Source organism: Parasteatoda tepidariorum, chromosome 9 (assembly GCF_982258835.1).
Source record: "Parasteatoda tepidariorum strain Cologne lab strain chromosome 9, Ptep-v5.0, whole genome shotgun sequence".
Lineage (NCBI taxonomy): Eukaryota > Metazoa > Arthropoda > Arachnida > Araneae > Theridiidae > Parasteatoda > Parasteatoda tepidariorum.
The window spans coordinates 83,481,690-83,499,700 of NC_141763.1; positions in this window are offsets into that span (position 1 = coordinate 83,481,690).

Below are 18,011 nucleotides of genomic sequence, written 5' to 3' on the forward strand. Positions count from 1 at the left end.
AAAAAAATATGAAACTATTTTTTTATTATATGCATGGTTTATTCTAAGTTTGTCTGAATTTAGATTTGCTATACTTTTAATTTTAAATTAGTAAGTAGGGAAATAGAATTTGCATAGAAAAGTTTCTCCCGTGATATGGCGTCCTCTTATAAGCGGCCTCATCTGTCACTATTTTATTTAAATGTGAACTTTCATGGTAAAAAGGTTCCCCGCCTTCTGAATGTAACACATTAAAACTTCTTTTAGATCAGAAATAACTTCACATCAGTAATTTCTGCGTTCGTAAAACTCTGTTTTGATGTGTTTATGTATTGTGAAAAATATATCAAACTATATTTTTTATTATATTCATGGTTTATTCTAAGTTTGTCTGAACTTACATTTGCTATACTTTGAATTTTAAATTAGGAAGTAGTGAAAGAGAATTTGCGTCGAAAAGTTTCTCCCGTTGTATGTCGTCCTCTTATAAGTGGCCTCATCTGTCACTATTTTATTTAAATGTGGACTCTCATGATAAAAAGGTTCCCCGTTTTCTAGATATAGAGTATTAAAACTTCTTTAAGATCAGAAATAACTTCACATGAGTAATTTCTATGTTCGTAAAAAACTGGTTTGATGTGCTTATGTATTGAGAAAAAAATATGAAACTATTTTTTTATTATATGCATGGTTTATTCTAAGTTTGTCTGAATATACATTTGCTATACTTTGAATTTTAAATTAGTAAGTAGTGAAAGAGAATTTGCGTCGAAAAGTTTCTCCCGTTGTATGTCGTCCTCTAATAAGTGGCCTCATCTGTCACTATTTTACTTAAATGTGAACTCTCGTGGTAAAAAGGTTCCCCGCCTTCTGAATGTAACACATTAAAACTTCTTTTAGATCAGAAATAACTTCACATCAGTAATTTCTGCGTTCGTAAAACTCTGTTTTGATGTGTTTATGTATTGTGAAAAATATATCAAACTATATTTTTTATTATATTCATGGTTTATTCTAAGTTTGTCTGAACTTACATTTGCTATACTTTGAATTTTAAATTAGGAAGTAGTGAAAGAGAATTTGCGTCGAAAAGTTTCTCCCGTTGTATGTCGTCCTCTTATAAGTGGCCTCATCTGTCACTATTTTATTTAAATGTGAACTTTCGTGGTAAAAAGGTTCCCCGCCTTCTGAATGTAACACATTAAAACTTCTTTTAGATCAGAAATAACTTCACATCAGTAATTTCTGCGTTCGTAAAACTCTGTTTTGATGTGTTTATGTATTGTGAAAAATATATCAAACTATATTTTTTATTATATTCATGGTTTATTCTAAGTTTCTCTGAACTTACATTTGCTATACTTTGAATTTTAAATTAGGAAATAGTGAAAGAGAATTTGCGTCGAAAAGTTTCTCCCGTTGTATGTCGTCCTCTTATAAGTGGCCTCATCTGTCACTATTTTATTTAAATGTGGACTCTCATGATAAAAAGGTTCCCCGTTTTCTAGATATAGAGTATTAAAACTTCTTTAAGATCAGAAATAACTTCACATGAGTAATTTCTATGTTCGTAAAAAACTGGTTTGATGTGCTTATGTATTGAGAAAAAAATATGAAACTATTTTTTTATTATATGCATGGTTTATTCTAAGTTTGTCTGAATTTACATTTGCTATACTTTGAATTTTAAATTAGTAAGTAGTGAAAGAGAATTTGCGTCGAAAAGTTTCTCCCGTTGTATGTCGTCCTCTAATAAGTGGCCTCATCTGTCACTATTTTATTTAAATGTGAACTCTCGTGGTAAAAAGGTTCCCCGCCTTCTGAATGTAACACATTAAAACTTCTTTTAGATCAGAAATAACTTCACATCAGTAATTTCTGCGTTCGTAAAACTCTGTTTTGATGTGTTTATGTATTGTGAAAAATATATCAAACTATATTTTTTATTATATTCATGGTTTATTCTAAGTTTGTCTGAACTTACATTTGCTATACTTTGAATTTTAAATTAGGAAGTAGTGAAAGAGAATTTGCGTCGAAAAGTTTCTCCCGTTGTATGTCGTCCTCTTATAAGTGGCCTCATCTGTCACTATTTTATTTAAATGTGAACTTTCGTGGTAAAAAGGTTCCCCGCCTTCTGAATGTAACACATTAAAACTTCTTTTAGATCAGAAATAACTTCACATCAGTAATTTCTGCGTTCGTAAAACTCTGTTTTGATGTGTTTATGTATTGTGAAAAATATATCAAACTATATTTTTTATTATATTCATGGTTTATTCTAAGTTTGTCTGAACTTACATTTGCTATACTTTGAATTTTAAATTAGGAAGTAGTGAAAGAGAATTTGCGTCGAAAAGTTTCTCCCGTTGTATGTCGTCCTCTTATAAGTGGCCTCATCTGTCACTATTTTATTTAAAAGTGAACTTTCGTGGTAAAAAGGTTCCCCGCCTTCTGAATGTAACACATTAAAACTTCTTTTAGATCAGAAATAACTTCACATCAGTAATTTCTGCGTTCGTAAAACTCTGTTTTGATGTGTTTATGTATTGTGAAAAATATATCAAACTATATTTTTTATTATATTCATGGTTTATTCTAAGTTTGTCTGAACTTACATTTGCTATACTTTGAATTTTAAATTAGGAAGTAGTGAAAGAGAATTTGCGTCGAAAAGTTTCTCCCGTTGTATGTCGTCCTCTTATAAGTGGCCTCATCTGTCACTATTTTATTTAAATGTGAACTTTCGTGGTAAAAAGGTTCCCCGCCTTCTGAATGTAACACATTAAAACTTCTTTTAGATCAGAAATAACTTCACATCAGTAATTTCTGCGTTCGTAAAACTCTGTTTTGATGTGTTTATGTATTGTGAAAAATATATCAAACTATATTTTTTATTATATTCATGGTTTATTCTAAGTTTGTCTGAACTTACATTTGCTATACTTTGAATTTTAAATTAGGAAGTAGTGAAAGAGAATTTGCGTCGAAAAGTTTCTCCCGTTGTATGTCGTCCTCTTATAAGTGGCCTCATCTGTCACTATTTTATTTAAATGTGAACTTTCGTGGTAAAAAGGTTCCCCGCCTTCTGAATGTAACACATTAAAACTTCTTTTAGATCAGAAATAACTTCACATCAGTAATTTCTGCGTTCGTAAAACTCTGTTTTGATGTGTTTATGTATTGTGAAAAATATATCAAACTATATTTTTTATTATATTCATGGTTTATTCTAAGTTTGTCTGAACTTACATTTGCTATACTTTGAATTTTAAATTAGGAAGTAGTGAAAGAGAATTTGCGTCGAAAAGTTTCTCCCGTTGTATGTCGTCCTCTTATAAGTGGCCTCATCTGTCACTATTTTATTTAAATGTGGACTCTCATGATAAAAAGGTTCCCCGTTTTCTAGATATAGAGTATTAAAACTTCTTTAAGATCAGAAATAACTTCACATGAGTAATTTCTATGTTCGTAAAAAACTGGTTTGATGTGCTTATGTATTGAGAAAAAAATATGAAACTATTTTTTTATTATATGCATGGTTTATTCTAAGTTTGTCTGAATTTACATTTGCTATACTTTTAATTTTAAATTAGTAAGTAGGGAAATAGAATTTGCATAGAAAAGTTTCTCCCGTGATATGGCGTCCTCTTATAAGCGGCCTCATCTGTCACTATTTTATTTAAATGTGAACTTTCATGGTAAAAAGGTTCCCCGCCTTCTGAATGTAACACATTAAAACTTCTTTTAGATCAGAAATAACTTCACATCAGTAATTTCTGCGTTCGTAAAACTCTGTTTTGATGTGTTTATGTATTGTGAAAAATATATCAAACTATATTTTTTATTATATTCATGGTTTATTCTAAGTTTGTCTGAACTTACATTTGCTATACTTTGAATTTTAAATTAGGAAGTAGTGAAAGAGAATTTGCGTCGAAAAGTTTCTCCCGTTGTATGTCGTCCTCTTATAAGTGGCCTCATCTGTCACTATTTTATTTAAATGTGGACTCTCATGATAAAAAGGTTCCCCGTTTTCTAGATATAGAGTATTAAAACTTCTTTAAGATCAGAAATAACTTCACATGAGTAATTTCTATGTTCGTAAAAAACTGGTTTGATGTGCTTATGTATTGAGAAAAAAATATGAAACTATTTTTTTATTATATGCATGGTTTATTCTAAGTTTGTCTGAATTTACATTTGCTATACTTTGAATTTTAAATTAGTAAGTAGTGAAAGAGAATTTGCGTCGAAAAGTTTCTCCCGTTGTATGTCGTCCTCTTATAAGTGGCCTCATCTGTCACTATTTTATTTAAATGTGAACTCTCGTGGTAAAAAGGTTCCCCGCCTTCTGAATATGACATATTAAAACTTCCTTGATCAGAATTCCGAGATCAGAATTAACTTCACATCAGTAATTTCTGTGTTCGTAAAAATTGTTTTGATGTGTTTATGTATTGTGAAAAAAATATCAAACAATTTTTTTTTATTATTATAGAGAAATTGATGCACAATTTAAACAGACAGATGAAATGTGTGAAATTGTTCATTTTTATGGAACCATTTTTACAACATTTCTTTTACATTTCTAAAACATTTCGGAAATGTTTCAAGTGATTACAAATGCGGTAACGTAGGAAAGTATTGAGATACTATTTATTGGTGATGAAACTGATCTATTAGAGAAAAATTATGATAACTGAGTTAATTAAATTAACTTTACTTTTTGTTGATTCCTTAAAAACTCTTAATTATTCATACAGGATTTAACAAGGAGATTTAAACCTCGGTTACTGGGAATTTAACCTTTAATAAGTTGTTTGAAAACAAAGGAATTGATTTTCTTAAAATAAAATTCAATTGCGCATTCTTAGATTAAAAGTTGTCGATGATTTGAGAAACATTTCTATGAATTTTCAAAAAATGTAAAAGTGGTACTTCTTTTTTTTTCATTCCTTCGGGAATCAATTAAAATGAGATTAACAAATTTTAAACTGTTGAAGAAGGTTTTGTTTTTGAAAATGACTCTAATAACTTACTTTAAATTGGTTAATAAAATGCACTTTTTCGGTAGTAAGGATGCTACACTTTTTTAAAAAATCTAGGTAATTAATCTCTTTGGGAATAACTTATTTTAGAAATATCGTTAGAACGCAGCAATAGAAGGCATTAATGAAGTATAATTTTTATATTGAAAGAATGTCAAATGTCATTGTATTAAGATATGTATTATCTTAATACAATGACAATAGTAGGATAGTAGGATAATATTATTCAAATAGTAGGATTTGAATAATAATGGAAAAAAATGACATTTATGTATGCGTCGGTTATCAGTAAATGTTATAAATCAACGAGCATTTGAAAATTAAAAATTGCATTCTCAGATTAATAATATTTATGAACTAATGTTTCTTGAGTTTTGAATTTGATAAAAATTAAAAGAAAATTTTTTAAGTCTTCTAACTTGGCTCGTTGAAGCTAACTTGAATTCTTGAATATTTCATGTTTATTTCTCAAAATCAAGCTCTGTTATTTTATTGACATCAAAATTAGATAATTTTACATAATTTGATTTTTACTTATGTTTTTGCATATTTATTTGAAATGAATAATTTTGAAATAGTAAAATAACATACTTCTTTTTTCTTAACAAATTTATTGAAAAATATAGCAATGTTGCTACTTTTAAGTGTTAAAAACTCATTAGGTATATATATATATATATATATATATATATATATATATATATATATATATATATATATATATATATATATATATATATATATATATATATATATATATATATATATATATATATATATATATATATATATATATATATATATATATATATATATATATATATATATATATATATATTTATATATATATACTAGTGGGCTGCGCCCCCTGCTCGCTAACGCTCGCCAGCCCCCGAAAATTGCTACGCAATCTTATATGGTTTGCTTCGCAAATGAAGCTCGCTTCGCTCGCTACTAAAAACTCGCTACTTCGTGAAAAAAATCGCTTTCGACAAAATACTAAAATAGAGATCTATCGAAAAAAACTACTCACTTCTGCCTAGCTTAATTGTATGAGATTGCCGCAGCTGATGCTCTCTGGTTATTTCAGTTTCCGTTTTTAAAAGAGCTATATGTTGAGCCATCTCAGCTAGATTTGGCATGTGACATTTTTAGCGGCAATCATTGATCGATTTTCTAGCGTTGCAATTCGGGGAGTTGTAATGAGGCTTTTTTTTGTCGCCGTGTAAGAGAAATAGTAACGTAAACAAAACAAAGCAAGCGTTGCCACAGGCGGAAAAGAAATACAGCCAAAATTTGGGAGCCACGTAAGAGAATTATGTATATTAGATTAGGGGGTAAGCCCCCTGTTCACTGCCGCCCACCAACCCGGATGATTGCTTTGCAATAATTGTCGTTTCTTGGCGAAAAACAGTTTTTCTACCAAAGTTAAAATTATTCTTTTAACATATATGTACTAAAAGGAATTCTGTTTGCTTATGCTTTTGCCTCCTCTTCCCACGTTCAAATATTATTTTCTATTAGTATTGTCAATTAGTATTATAAATAATTAGATCTATTGGTGTCAAACAAATTTGATGAGTTCACAGCCGTAATTTAAGATTTTCGCTCACGAAGCAGGCGGATATGTTGCATACTATTTTTGTTCACATCCTATTGCGCATGAAGTTGATCATTAAGTTCTAAATCATTTCATAGATCTCTTTAACTGTAATTTATAGCGGTATATTAATGTTATCTGAGCAAAAATTATAATTGTAAAACGGTAAATAAAGTTATACCACCTTTCTAAATAACTTTATCTTAAAATGTAGCGCAGAATTACATTATAATAATAAAAAGCAAGCAATTTTTTTTTTTTTTAACTCTGAATTAAAAACGTAATGATAGTAGTACAGGAAAAAAAACTTTAAGTAGGGGATACAAAAATATTTATAGAGAAACAATACCTTTACGACTTTTATAATTTTTATGCTGATGACAACCTAAACAATGTGGAAATGAATGAGGAAAAACTGAATCCTACCACGTGGTTTTCCGGCCAATTCTTTTGTGATTGGCTTTGTGTTAACATTTCACTCTCTTCTTATGCTATATAAAGAAATAAAGAACGATCTTTTATTTTTGAATTTTTATACATTTTTTAATACGTGAGAATTTTTGCCATATCTGAAGTATTCCTTTTATATAAGTCTTCAATAATAAACTAACTGAAATTATTCAATAGGTTTAAAAAGAAAGAAAAAAATACAGATGTATAGTACACAAAATAGTTGAACACTCCAACTAACTATTGATCTTATGATCAGATTTTCACGTACTAGGACTCAATCTCAATCTAGGGCATGACCTTAAATACACTAAATAATTTTAGGTTTTAAAAGCATACCCTAAGACGTACTTTCGCTGAACAGCTTACCGTTGTTGCCCAACTTTTTTCTACCTCACTTGAATAATTTCAATCTTTTTTTATTAGGCCTTGTTGAGTCAACTTTATCAATATAAAAAATTTATCGAGTCAACTTAATCAATCTTTTTTTATAATTATAATTTCAATCTTTTTTTATTAGGCCTTGTTGAGTCAACTTTATCAATATAAAAAACAGTAGGTTTCTTATAACTTTTAAAATAAGAATTCATTGACGTCATCACCATACCTCACTAAATTATTAGAGTATATTTTACTAACCTAACCTACTTATACTACCTAACGTAGGAAACCAACCAAAGATAAAAAATTTGAAAAAAAAGAAACATGGCTGTAAGACTAGTTTTTGATTGATTAGAATTGTAAGCCAGCAAATAGTTCATATTGTAACATATTTCATTTTATAGCCGTCGTGTAACCCAATTTTTGGGTTTACTACTACTAATGTTAAACTCCATAGTCTTGTGATTTTGAACCCAATCCAGAAGACAAGGGCTCTGGATCAAGTATTGGTACAAATTTTCCCCAGTGGAGAACTTTTTTGTTGGAACTAACCCGCGTTTGCGCTACATGGAGTGGAAAACCAAGAAATCCTTCCACTGTATGCCTGACAAAACTCTTCCTTTGGAATATGGAGAGCGAACCGGTGATCAGAAAGAGTTTTATAGGTCGGAGATTAAGATCCGCCATGTCTTCGAACGTATGTGTATCAAATTTGATGCGTATAGGTTAAAATTTTAGAATTACTTAAGTTACAGACGCACATACATATATACAGCGAAGAGCCATTACATTATGACCACCCTCCATCTATAACAATGGACTCGCCCAGGTTTTCATGGTTTCTCGCCCAGGAACAATGTTTTTATGGTGCTCATTAGGATCCATAATCCTCATAGAACAATCCGTGACGTCTGTGAGCTACTTGAACATAGTTGCAGACCAGGTTCACCCATTCATGGCAACAGTTTTTCCTGCGGGGGATGGTGTTTACCAACAGGATAATGCACCATGTCATCAGAGTCGAATCGTCGAGGAACATTTCAGTGACTTTCAAGTCATGTCTTGGCCCCAAAATTCACCTGACCTTAATCCAATAGAGCATTTGTGGTCCTACTTGGAAAACCAAATTCGTGCTGCCACGCTACCCCCTCGCAATGTGAGGGAATTGCAGGACCAGTTGGTGAGCGCTTGGTACCAGATACCTCAGACTACCTATCAGCACCTTGTGGAATCAATGCCACAGCGGGTGCTAGCAGTTTTGAGGGCTAACGGTGGTCCTACATGTTATTAGCAGGGTGGTCATAATGTAATGGCTCATAATGTCAGTCTGTTCAACCGATTAAGATGAGATTTCAGGTATAGTTAATAAGAGGTATGAACTCAAAATTCTGAGAACGGCAATAAACTGGCTATCACGGTTATGGTTATAGGTGCAGAAACTCTAAATTTTCGAATACTAGCACCCATTTTTTTCGTCGCAAAATGCTATTTCATGACTCTGCAAACAAGCATCGTAATATGTGGAGGTGCACTGTCTTGCATCCAATAGATGTCATTCAGTGCAATTCACAGCAATAATTCTGGCGTGACGTTACTGTACAACATGACTGCATAGCGTGAGGCTGCGAGAAAACCTGTTACAAACCAGATTGGTGTCGCTTCCATAAGAAAGTTCGGGAAGAGAGCAATTGTGACTGAAATGCAGTACCATACTGTAACTTTGAGAGTCATAAAAATATTCTGTTACTACATCATTCGGATTCGTCTTTGCCCAGTTCATAAAATTTTTGGTACTGAAGTTGACAGTTATTGTAAAAAGGGCCTCGTCCGACCATAATTGCAGTCGTTAGCGTCATCATATTAGACTAGAAATTAGTCTGTCACTGTTTATGGTCCACCGCGTTCAACATCTGGAGCAGTTTTCAGTTTATCCAAGATTTACTAGCGGTACCTTTTGCATTTTGCCTGTGCTATATTGATACATTTCTATGACAGCGCTCTTATAATTAATTGGCCATCTTTATTGCTGAATACAACAGCCAGTTTCATCGTATTTATTTAATAAATCAAATAGAGCTTGTGGGGAACATGGGCTCCGTATTGGGTGATGGTGTCCATAGTAAACACATAAGGTTTTCGAACCATTCATCCAATTTTGATAAAAGAGTTTAACAAACCTACCACGAGCTTTCTGTTGCAGAGTAATTTCGCCGGCACGTGTGAACCTCAAATCAAAGAAAAAATATTTTATCCCTATATTTTACGTTGAATATCTGGCGAACGTCAGTCTGTGATTGTGAGCAGAGTTGCTTTTTGTACGTCCTGGATAGCGCATACATCTTTTGTAATAAACTTACCGTTCTAACACCGTTTAAGATTTTTTGTAAGTGCTAAGCATTCAGGGATGAAAAACGAGTCGTTGCCATTCGTAAATTCAGAATTTCTGTACTTATAACCGTAACGTGGGTACCATTTTGCTTCCGTTCACAGATCCTGAAGCTTACACCTCTGATTGACTATATCTCGATCGGTAGAACGGACCAGCCGCTAGAGTTCCATAAATAGACCTAGTTTTTTTATGATCAACCAGTACTTGTTTCAATTTTGATGTGAAAGCTGCAATTGAAAAATTTTTTATCACATATTCGATACTTAATTTGTTTGGAAGGAAAAGGTTTGTCCAATAATGCACTGTAAAAATTGAGCAAAAACATGTAAAAATAGTTCCAATACAAATAAAAGTCGAATTCGAAAACCCCTTGTGTTTAAAATTGAAACAGCTAATACTCATTTTTGTGTGAAATTTCATGTAAAATGCTTAGTTCTAAAATCAATGTTGAGGGAAAAATGTGTGAGAAATGTTCGTTGACTTTCGGCAGGATTTCAATCAAAGACGTCTTAGTTCGTGTTTGGGTGCTCTAGCCGCCATAGTGTATACACCTCGGATGAAGAGGAGTTTAGGAAGTTTTATATAGTGGTCATCACTATGACGCATCATAACATACTAATTTCCAATTTCAGTGGTACAAAAGTTTGCTCTTAGGAAAATATGGTCTCCCATATCTTAGTCAGGAGATCGGTAATTTTAATTTCACTTTTTCTCATTTGGCTACATGTTAGAAACTCTTAAGTGAATGGAATGTATGTCATGATGTGTTAACGTGGTAGCCTCTATATAAAGTTTCTTAACCCCCATGAATTGTAATGTACAACTAGAGGTTAGAGAATCCTACTAAGAACCAGAATGTCCTTGGTTCGAGCAAACTTGACTGCCAATAAGCATCTCAGACATATATTCCTCCCACCACATCACTATCGAGACTATGTATTTTCCTCGAAAAAGAGTATATGCTATTTTAGTTTAGAATATATGTGGTTTTCAAATTCGACTATTTGGAGCTATTCACTCAATTTTGAGAGACCTATTTTTGCATAGCCTTATTAATATAATTTTTAAAACTAGAATTAGTTTCGTTTTTGAGGAAAATTTTCAACGTATTTTTATTGATGCAAAAGAGAATTCATAAGACGATAAAAATTTAATTGAACAAAGGCCACTATATCGCTCATGGGCAGCAATAGTGGCACAACTCAAAAAACACGATTTTTGGACTAACAACAGGTGCAAATAAGAAAATACACATTCTTTCAGCTGCAATACTAGCACAACTCATAATTCAACTTGAAGGTAATCTTCATTTAAGCAAACGAAAGCATTTCTTATGCATTTTCCATAGGAATGAAAACTTTAAACAAACATATCTCAAAACATGATTTTTTGAGTTGTGCCGCTATTGCAGCCCATGAGCGATATAATTGACATAAGATTTAATAATGAAAGTTTTGCACATTGCAAGAAATCGGTTCGAAAGTTGCCTTTTTTTCTATGAATTAATTCCTATGTTTGGATCGGAATTATTTTTAAAAAGAAAACCTCAATAGTGGAAACTTAAATTTTAAAAAAATCGATTAAAATAAAACTTTATTGCATTCAGACTGTATCATTTTTGCTGCTTTTAATTTTCTAAAACTTTTGCATTATTGATCAATTTATCCAGAATATTTGAAGGTAGTTTTTATTCTGTTTACTGAAATCTTTTTTGTACTTTATCCCACAGAACGTATCATGTGGCATTATCAGATTTTGTAAAAGGTAAATATTTTTAGACATTTTTGGTATGCGTAAGTGTTCCCTTAAATAGACAGTGTTTTATTCAGAGGAAAGTTCCTTGGCATTCTTGAGTCAAGTTGTGCACTTGAAAAACTATTTTTTTAACCATGTTGTGGAGAGGCGTCACAAACCTTACGATTATCATTTAATATTGTACATATTTCCTTAAAAGATGATTTGTGCACAATGTATTTAGATAACTTGGGCGTTCAAGTGTTTACCCGAACTTTACTTTATTGAAGACAAATTTTATGGAAGTGCATGTAAGTATATGGAATTATAGAACTCTCAGATCACTTTTGCTCTATATAGATTATTCAGCTTTGAAAAGCTAATTCAAATGAAATAAAGAATTTAATTTATGAACTCATGTCGTGCAGCCATACTTAATACTGTCAGATCTTAAGAAACCTCTTCCTTCAACATCTTGAAATGTAGATTTAATATTTTTATTAATTAATTAATTTATTTATTAATTAATTAATTTATTTATTTATTGTTATTAAAAAGTTTTTGATGACCGAATGTCATTTGACAGTACTATACCATTGTAAAATCAAAATTGTAGGTATTTCTTGATCAATTTAAAAGAAATATCAATTGGGTACTTGCACTTCAAGTCGAAGAAGATCATGGACACCCACACATGTGACCTATGAAGTCAGCGCCTGAAAAATGGAGTGTTGAAGTCTAGCTAAGTTTCTCCACATAAGTTAGAATGGTAATTAAAGTGAATTTCATTAATTGCAATGCCGTATCACGCATTGAATTCGTATATCGTGATACAATTTTGTTTTGTGTATGCATAATTAGTTTGTTTATGTTCTACATGGCTTCATGCCTGTCTATATGTTAAGTAAGAAATATATAGTGGAAGAGTTGGAATCTTTGTGCAAGAATATAGAATGTGTCACAGAATTGACACGTAAAGACCTGGTTTCTTAGGACAGAACGCCGTCAGCTGGAAATCAGCGCCAACCTCTGATTGGTCCATTTGTGAGTTTAATAGTATGCGTCATCGAGTTCAAGATGAGCGTTCGATGACGCACACTATCAAACTCACAAATGGACCAATCAGAGGTTAGCGCTGATTTCAAGCTGACGGCGTCCTGTCCTAAGAAACCAGGCCTTTACAAACCTGGCTTACTCGAAATAGAATGGAAAAAACGGTTGCTAACGTAACCAAATGACCCATTTCAACAACCAATCAGATCGAGATGCCCCTACTACGTCACATGCAGGCATCCAATAATTTAGATTTCTTCACGATTAAAAAAGGGAACATATTTTCCTTGTAATTTTCGATGTACTTTATTTCTTGGAAGAAAAAAAATTTAGAGTTAGTAAAATCACAAAAATTTTATAATTTTATGGAATTTCTTAAATTAAATATTCGTTGTCAGAAAAACCATAAAAAGAAGGAACTCGTAAAAAATGGTTTAAAATAAAACTGGCTTTTGTAAGCATGAATAAATGTTATGTTAGATAATGTTTCAAGTATTTTTGTTATTATTATTAATATTTTGAATGCATTGATTCGTGTATTTTTCAGAAACTACTTGTACAAAGGTTTTTACTTGTACCAAGGTTTTTGTTAAAGGTTTTAGTAGCAGTTTTAATCACCGTATCATCGCTGCTCGCTGTATGCATACTGCAGGTAGCATTTGATGGTTTTCATATAAGTAAAAGAATAAAGTATGTATCATCTACACGTATTTTTCAAAAAAATAACGATACATTATTGAATAAAAAATCAACTTTAAACAAATTGAAGAATTCTTGCAAAAGAAACGTATATTGGCTTGTTTTTTTAAGAAAAATTAACGAAAAAAAATCATATTAATAAATAAAAAGCTAGTAAATTTTAAAAATAGTTCATATAAATAGATTTTTTTTAAAAATATCTTTACTGATTTCTTATTCGACAAATGTGTATAATAATTCTGAAGAATACAAAAAAAAATCAACTTTTATTTTATTATCAGAATATAAAACTTATCAAACGTTAAAATGTAGTTAATTGGATTAATTATTTATTTTCTTTTTCATTTCCCATGTACAATTTTAAAAAATATTAATTGTTTAATTAAAAAAATTGTTTTCTTTTACGTGAAAATTATTCTGATAACGTCTGACAACATTAATCTCAAATGTTTCTAAGTTTTAAAAAAAATATACAAATTATTATTTCATTTGCTTTCTATTACATCTAGAACTTTTTTAATTTTTCGAAAAAATATTGCCATCATTAAATATGAATAAATATTTTTTTTAATAGTTTATGTAATTAGATATAGCATTATGGTTTTTCAACGGTTACGTTAAACTCTCGTTAAAGATATTAAAAGTAATTAGTGATAATGATTTAATGCATCCAAATGCATGCAGCTTCGATAGGGACCTCTAGGCAAGAAAGTTTAAAGAAGCAACAAACAAAGTGTCTGAAAAAAAGAGTGTAGATGGTGGGGTAATTCTAATGCACATTCACAATGTTTTTTTCATAATTTACGATTTTTCTTTTTCCTATAACTATAGAAATTGATGAATGTTAAGAGGCATTTTAAAAACATTGAAATATGTATGTTTAAGAATAGCATACTGTTATAATATGTTGCATATTGTTGAATTCGCTGCTTAAATCGCTTTATTCAATCAAATATTAAAGTTACATTTTTTTTTTTTGTTGATAGAGTTGACTTGAAAATATCATCCTGATGTTTCTATACCTTCTGAATATCCCAAATTCACCATTAAATAACGTTCAACATGCTCTTCAATTACGATCAGCTCCATTTATCCCCAAATACCTCAACTATGATTTCTTTGTTTTTTCCTTAATTTACAAACTTGTTTCATGATTTTCACCATCACTACATATATCTGACACGATACTCGTCTTTTAAACAGAGTTTGTAAGGTTCTTAGGATACTGAAATGGTGGCAGCAAAACTAAGAAGATAAATTTATCTTCTTACGCTTCTATTCACCACAATGTTCAAATTCATTAACTTCAAAAATTTGTTTTCAAAATTTTTTATTTTAAAGAACTTATTTTAAGGACTGCATGAACCCTGTTAAAATATTTAAATACAGATACTTACTTCTATGAGCATAAAATACTTTTTTAAAATAATGCTTAAAACCCAAATGTAACAGTATATTTGGAAATAAAAACTTCATTCGCTTCAAAAATTATGAAGATGAAAATAAATGTCGATATGTTTCAAGCGATCAAAAATAAGCACCTATTCTCAAGACACGACAGAAGTGAATGGATTTGAAGTTAATTTTTGAACGCTCAAATTAAGTCTACTTTTATTGCCATCTTCATATCGTTTGAAGTCAGTAAGATTCCACCTTTTCGCCTTAGTTTCTTGGAGCTATTCATTTAATAACCTAGTATATTAATTTACTTCACACAATGTTAAACTGTGTTTATTGTAAGATAAGGCCATAGGCTTTCAGATTGAAAAAGTAATAATTAGTCACAACTTTTTAAAAAACCAAACTTAGGCAGTACAAACTTTTGTTTTACTGTTAGCCTTAAAAAATGTTTAAGAACGTCAAAAAAATTCGGTTTACAATTGAAACTTAAAAAGTCGAATAAGAAAATTAAATGTCCCTTAGTTCCAAAAAACAAAGTTAAATAGTTACAAAGACAGTCATTTCACCCAAGTTAACGTTTCCATCCTACTCGAAATTGTTTGAAATGTATTGATTTTCCAACTCAATAACTTATCCGTGATATATTTTAGGGTATACTTTGGACTTACTTAAATAGAGGTTATTTTTGCACCCTTATTTTCTTAAAATTATTGAATAATTCGCATAAAACAAATTGTTCCGGCTATATGATTTAATGCATCCAAAGTAAAATAGTAAACGTAGCTTCCACCGCATATCCGTATCCTTGATACTACTTTTAACAAATTAACGGAATAAGCTTAAATAAATAATAACAGTTGTTTCTCATTTTAGCTTTCAAGCAATAACATGTTTCGTTCAAACAGATTTAATTTTTAAAAATAATAAAATTATTGAAAAGGTTCCTTGGAGCAATATCGTTCTTATCTTTTTATGACGAAAAATTGGAAATTTTTGTTTTCATAATTCTTGTGAAAAGTATGTTTTTATTTTGCTCGCTGTACATGTAAAGAAAGGATGGAAACAGTGAATATTGGTTGAAGGTGGCCATTTAATGTTTTGACTTCTTGTTAGTGTTGTTACCTTCTGTTCTATTTCCACAAATAGATAACCTCAAATTTAATTCACAAATATTGTAAATTTTCTTTCTAAATATAGTTTATATCTACTAAATGTGATAATGTCAAGAAGTGTATCGCTAGAATCATGAAAAATCACTCATTTATTTAGAACATTTTTATTTGTCAGAACATATATTAAACAGTTGAACACGTACTAAATAAGATTGGCAAGTACTAAATATGATTCTCACCCAAAATCAAGAATGAGTGTGTTTCAAAAGATGCGTCATCACGTTCATAAAAAGTTTGCAATTTGTTTAAAACACCTTCTTTGCGAAAGCCTGTATTAACACTTTAACATATTGAATTAACATTTGTATTCCTGTACTGTCAAAACTGTAGTATATCTCTCTAAATATGATGTTGAACAACTCTAAAAATTGCGTGAAGGAACACTTTATTTTAAGTTCATTCCTAATTGAACTTTCATATATAATTTAAAGGATGTGATTAAAATTTGAACACCTAAAGTGGATAAAGCTTATACAAATCTCACCCCATTTTCTTCATATTTGAATTATTTTCGCTTCCGAAAGCTCCAATGTTGGCTCACTTTGAATATCTTTAGAGAGTTGTTTACAATCCAGTACGAGTTGGCGTGAGTTGGTTGTCATCTTTTACGCTGCTTTACTTCAACGAACACAAAAGTTCACCATTAAAATACTTAAGTGTGTATTTTTAGTTGCGTAATATGGATTATTATATTTTGATTTTTAAATCTCTGTGAACTGTATTAAATATATATTTTAAATTTGTGATTACGTGAGTCTTTAAAACTATTACGAAAATCATAAAATTTTAGCAGTAAATGAATTATGTATAGCAGTATTTTTTTTAATTTGTAGAGTGCTCTTCCCATCTTAGTAAATTGTCTAGGGCATTTTAAATATTTATTTGCTTCGACTCTCAGTTAGTTAAAAAAATACATCGGATTGAATTGTTTCAACCAATTTTTAATTTATAAGATTACCAACAGTTTTATTCTTATATTTATTACGAGTATAATTTTTTGGCTATTAAATAAAAAAAAATGTAAGTACCTCTTTATATTAAAAAATCTCCGCTATATTGGGTGTTACATTTCGTACTCCTGCGTAAAAACTATAATACTACTAAGAAAGTTAAAATTGCGAAGGTGAGTAAAAAAATGCACGGAGAGTACGATGAAATAAAAAAAAATGTAGCATTCAATCATTAGTTCGAAAGTTATTAACTGTGAATCGTGTAGCAAAATTCACTTCGTAGGCAGCAGGTATGCAACTACAGACTTGACATGCTTAAAGGGCCATGTTTAATTATGAACTTAATTTTTTTTTTCTAAATTTTCGATTTGTTGAGAGTAATTTTAAGAGCTTTTTTGCAAATGTTTCATATTTTTTGCCCTACGTTATATTTTATTTTACTGCGAAAAAAACTATCATAAACGACTTAGAATCCTGAAATAACAAAGGTGCGTTGAAAATTGTACAAGAAAAAACATTAAAAAAAGTAGCATTCGATAGTTAATTTGTGAATTAAGGGTTTGAAGTAAATAAAATGCTATGTGAACCGTTCTGTAGTCTGAAGAAATGCAATCATAAAGTAGAAATTTAGCTTACTGAAAGGACTATGCTTTATTTACAAAATTAACACGAGTTGTTTTTTTCTTCTTTTTTTTTTCTAAATTCCAATTTGTTCGAATTTTCAATGCTTTTTTTCCGCAAAATTTTTTTAAAACTTTTTTGCTTTAAATAATAACTAATTATCCATTGTTGTAGAAAAATTCAGCTCTCTCAAGATCGTCATTTTATAAGCTCGCTCTTGTCTTTATGTCAAATGTAATAAAAAATAAATAAACGTGATGAAAAATTAGAGAGGGAAAGATACGATGTCGCCAGACGCAAAATCTTAATTGTATTGAAAGTTTGAATGATATAAAGAACTTAGGTGACTACTAAATGATATAAGGATATCGTTATACGTTGTTAAATAAAACTACTTTTTATTGTGTCAAACAGTGATTTGCCTCTTCTTAATATGCACTCGTTCGACGAAGAAAAAATCCGAGGATATCCCTACTTTGTATTAAAATAATATTTCAAGCATTTGATCGAAACTTTATTTCAGTTTAAAGT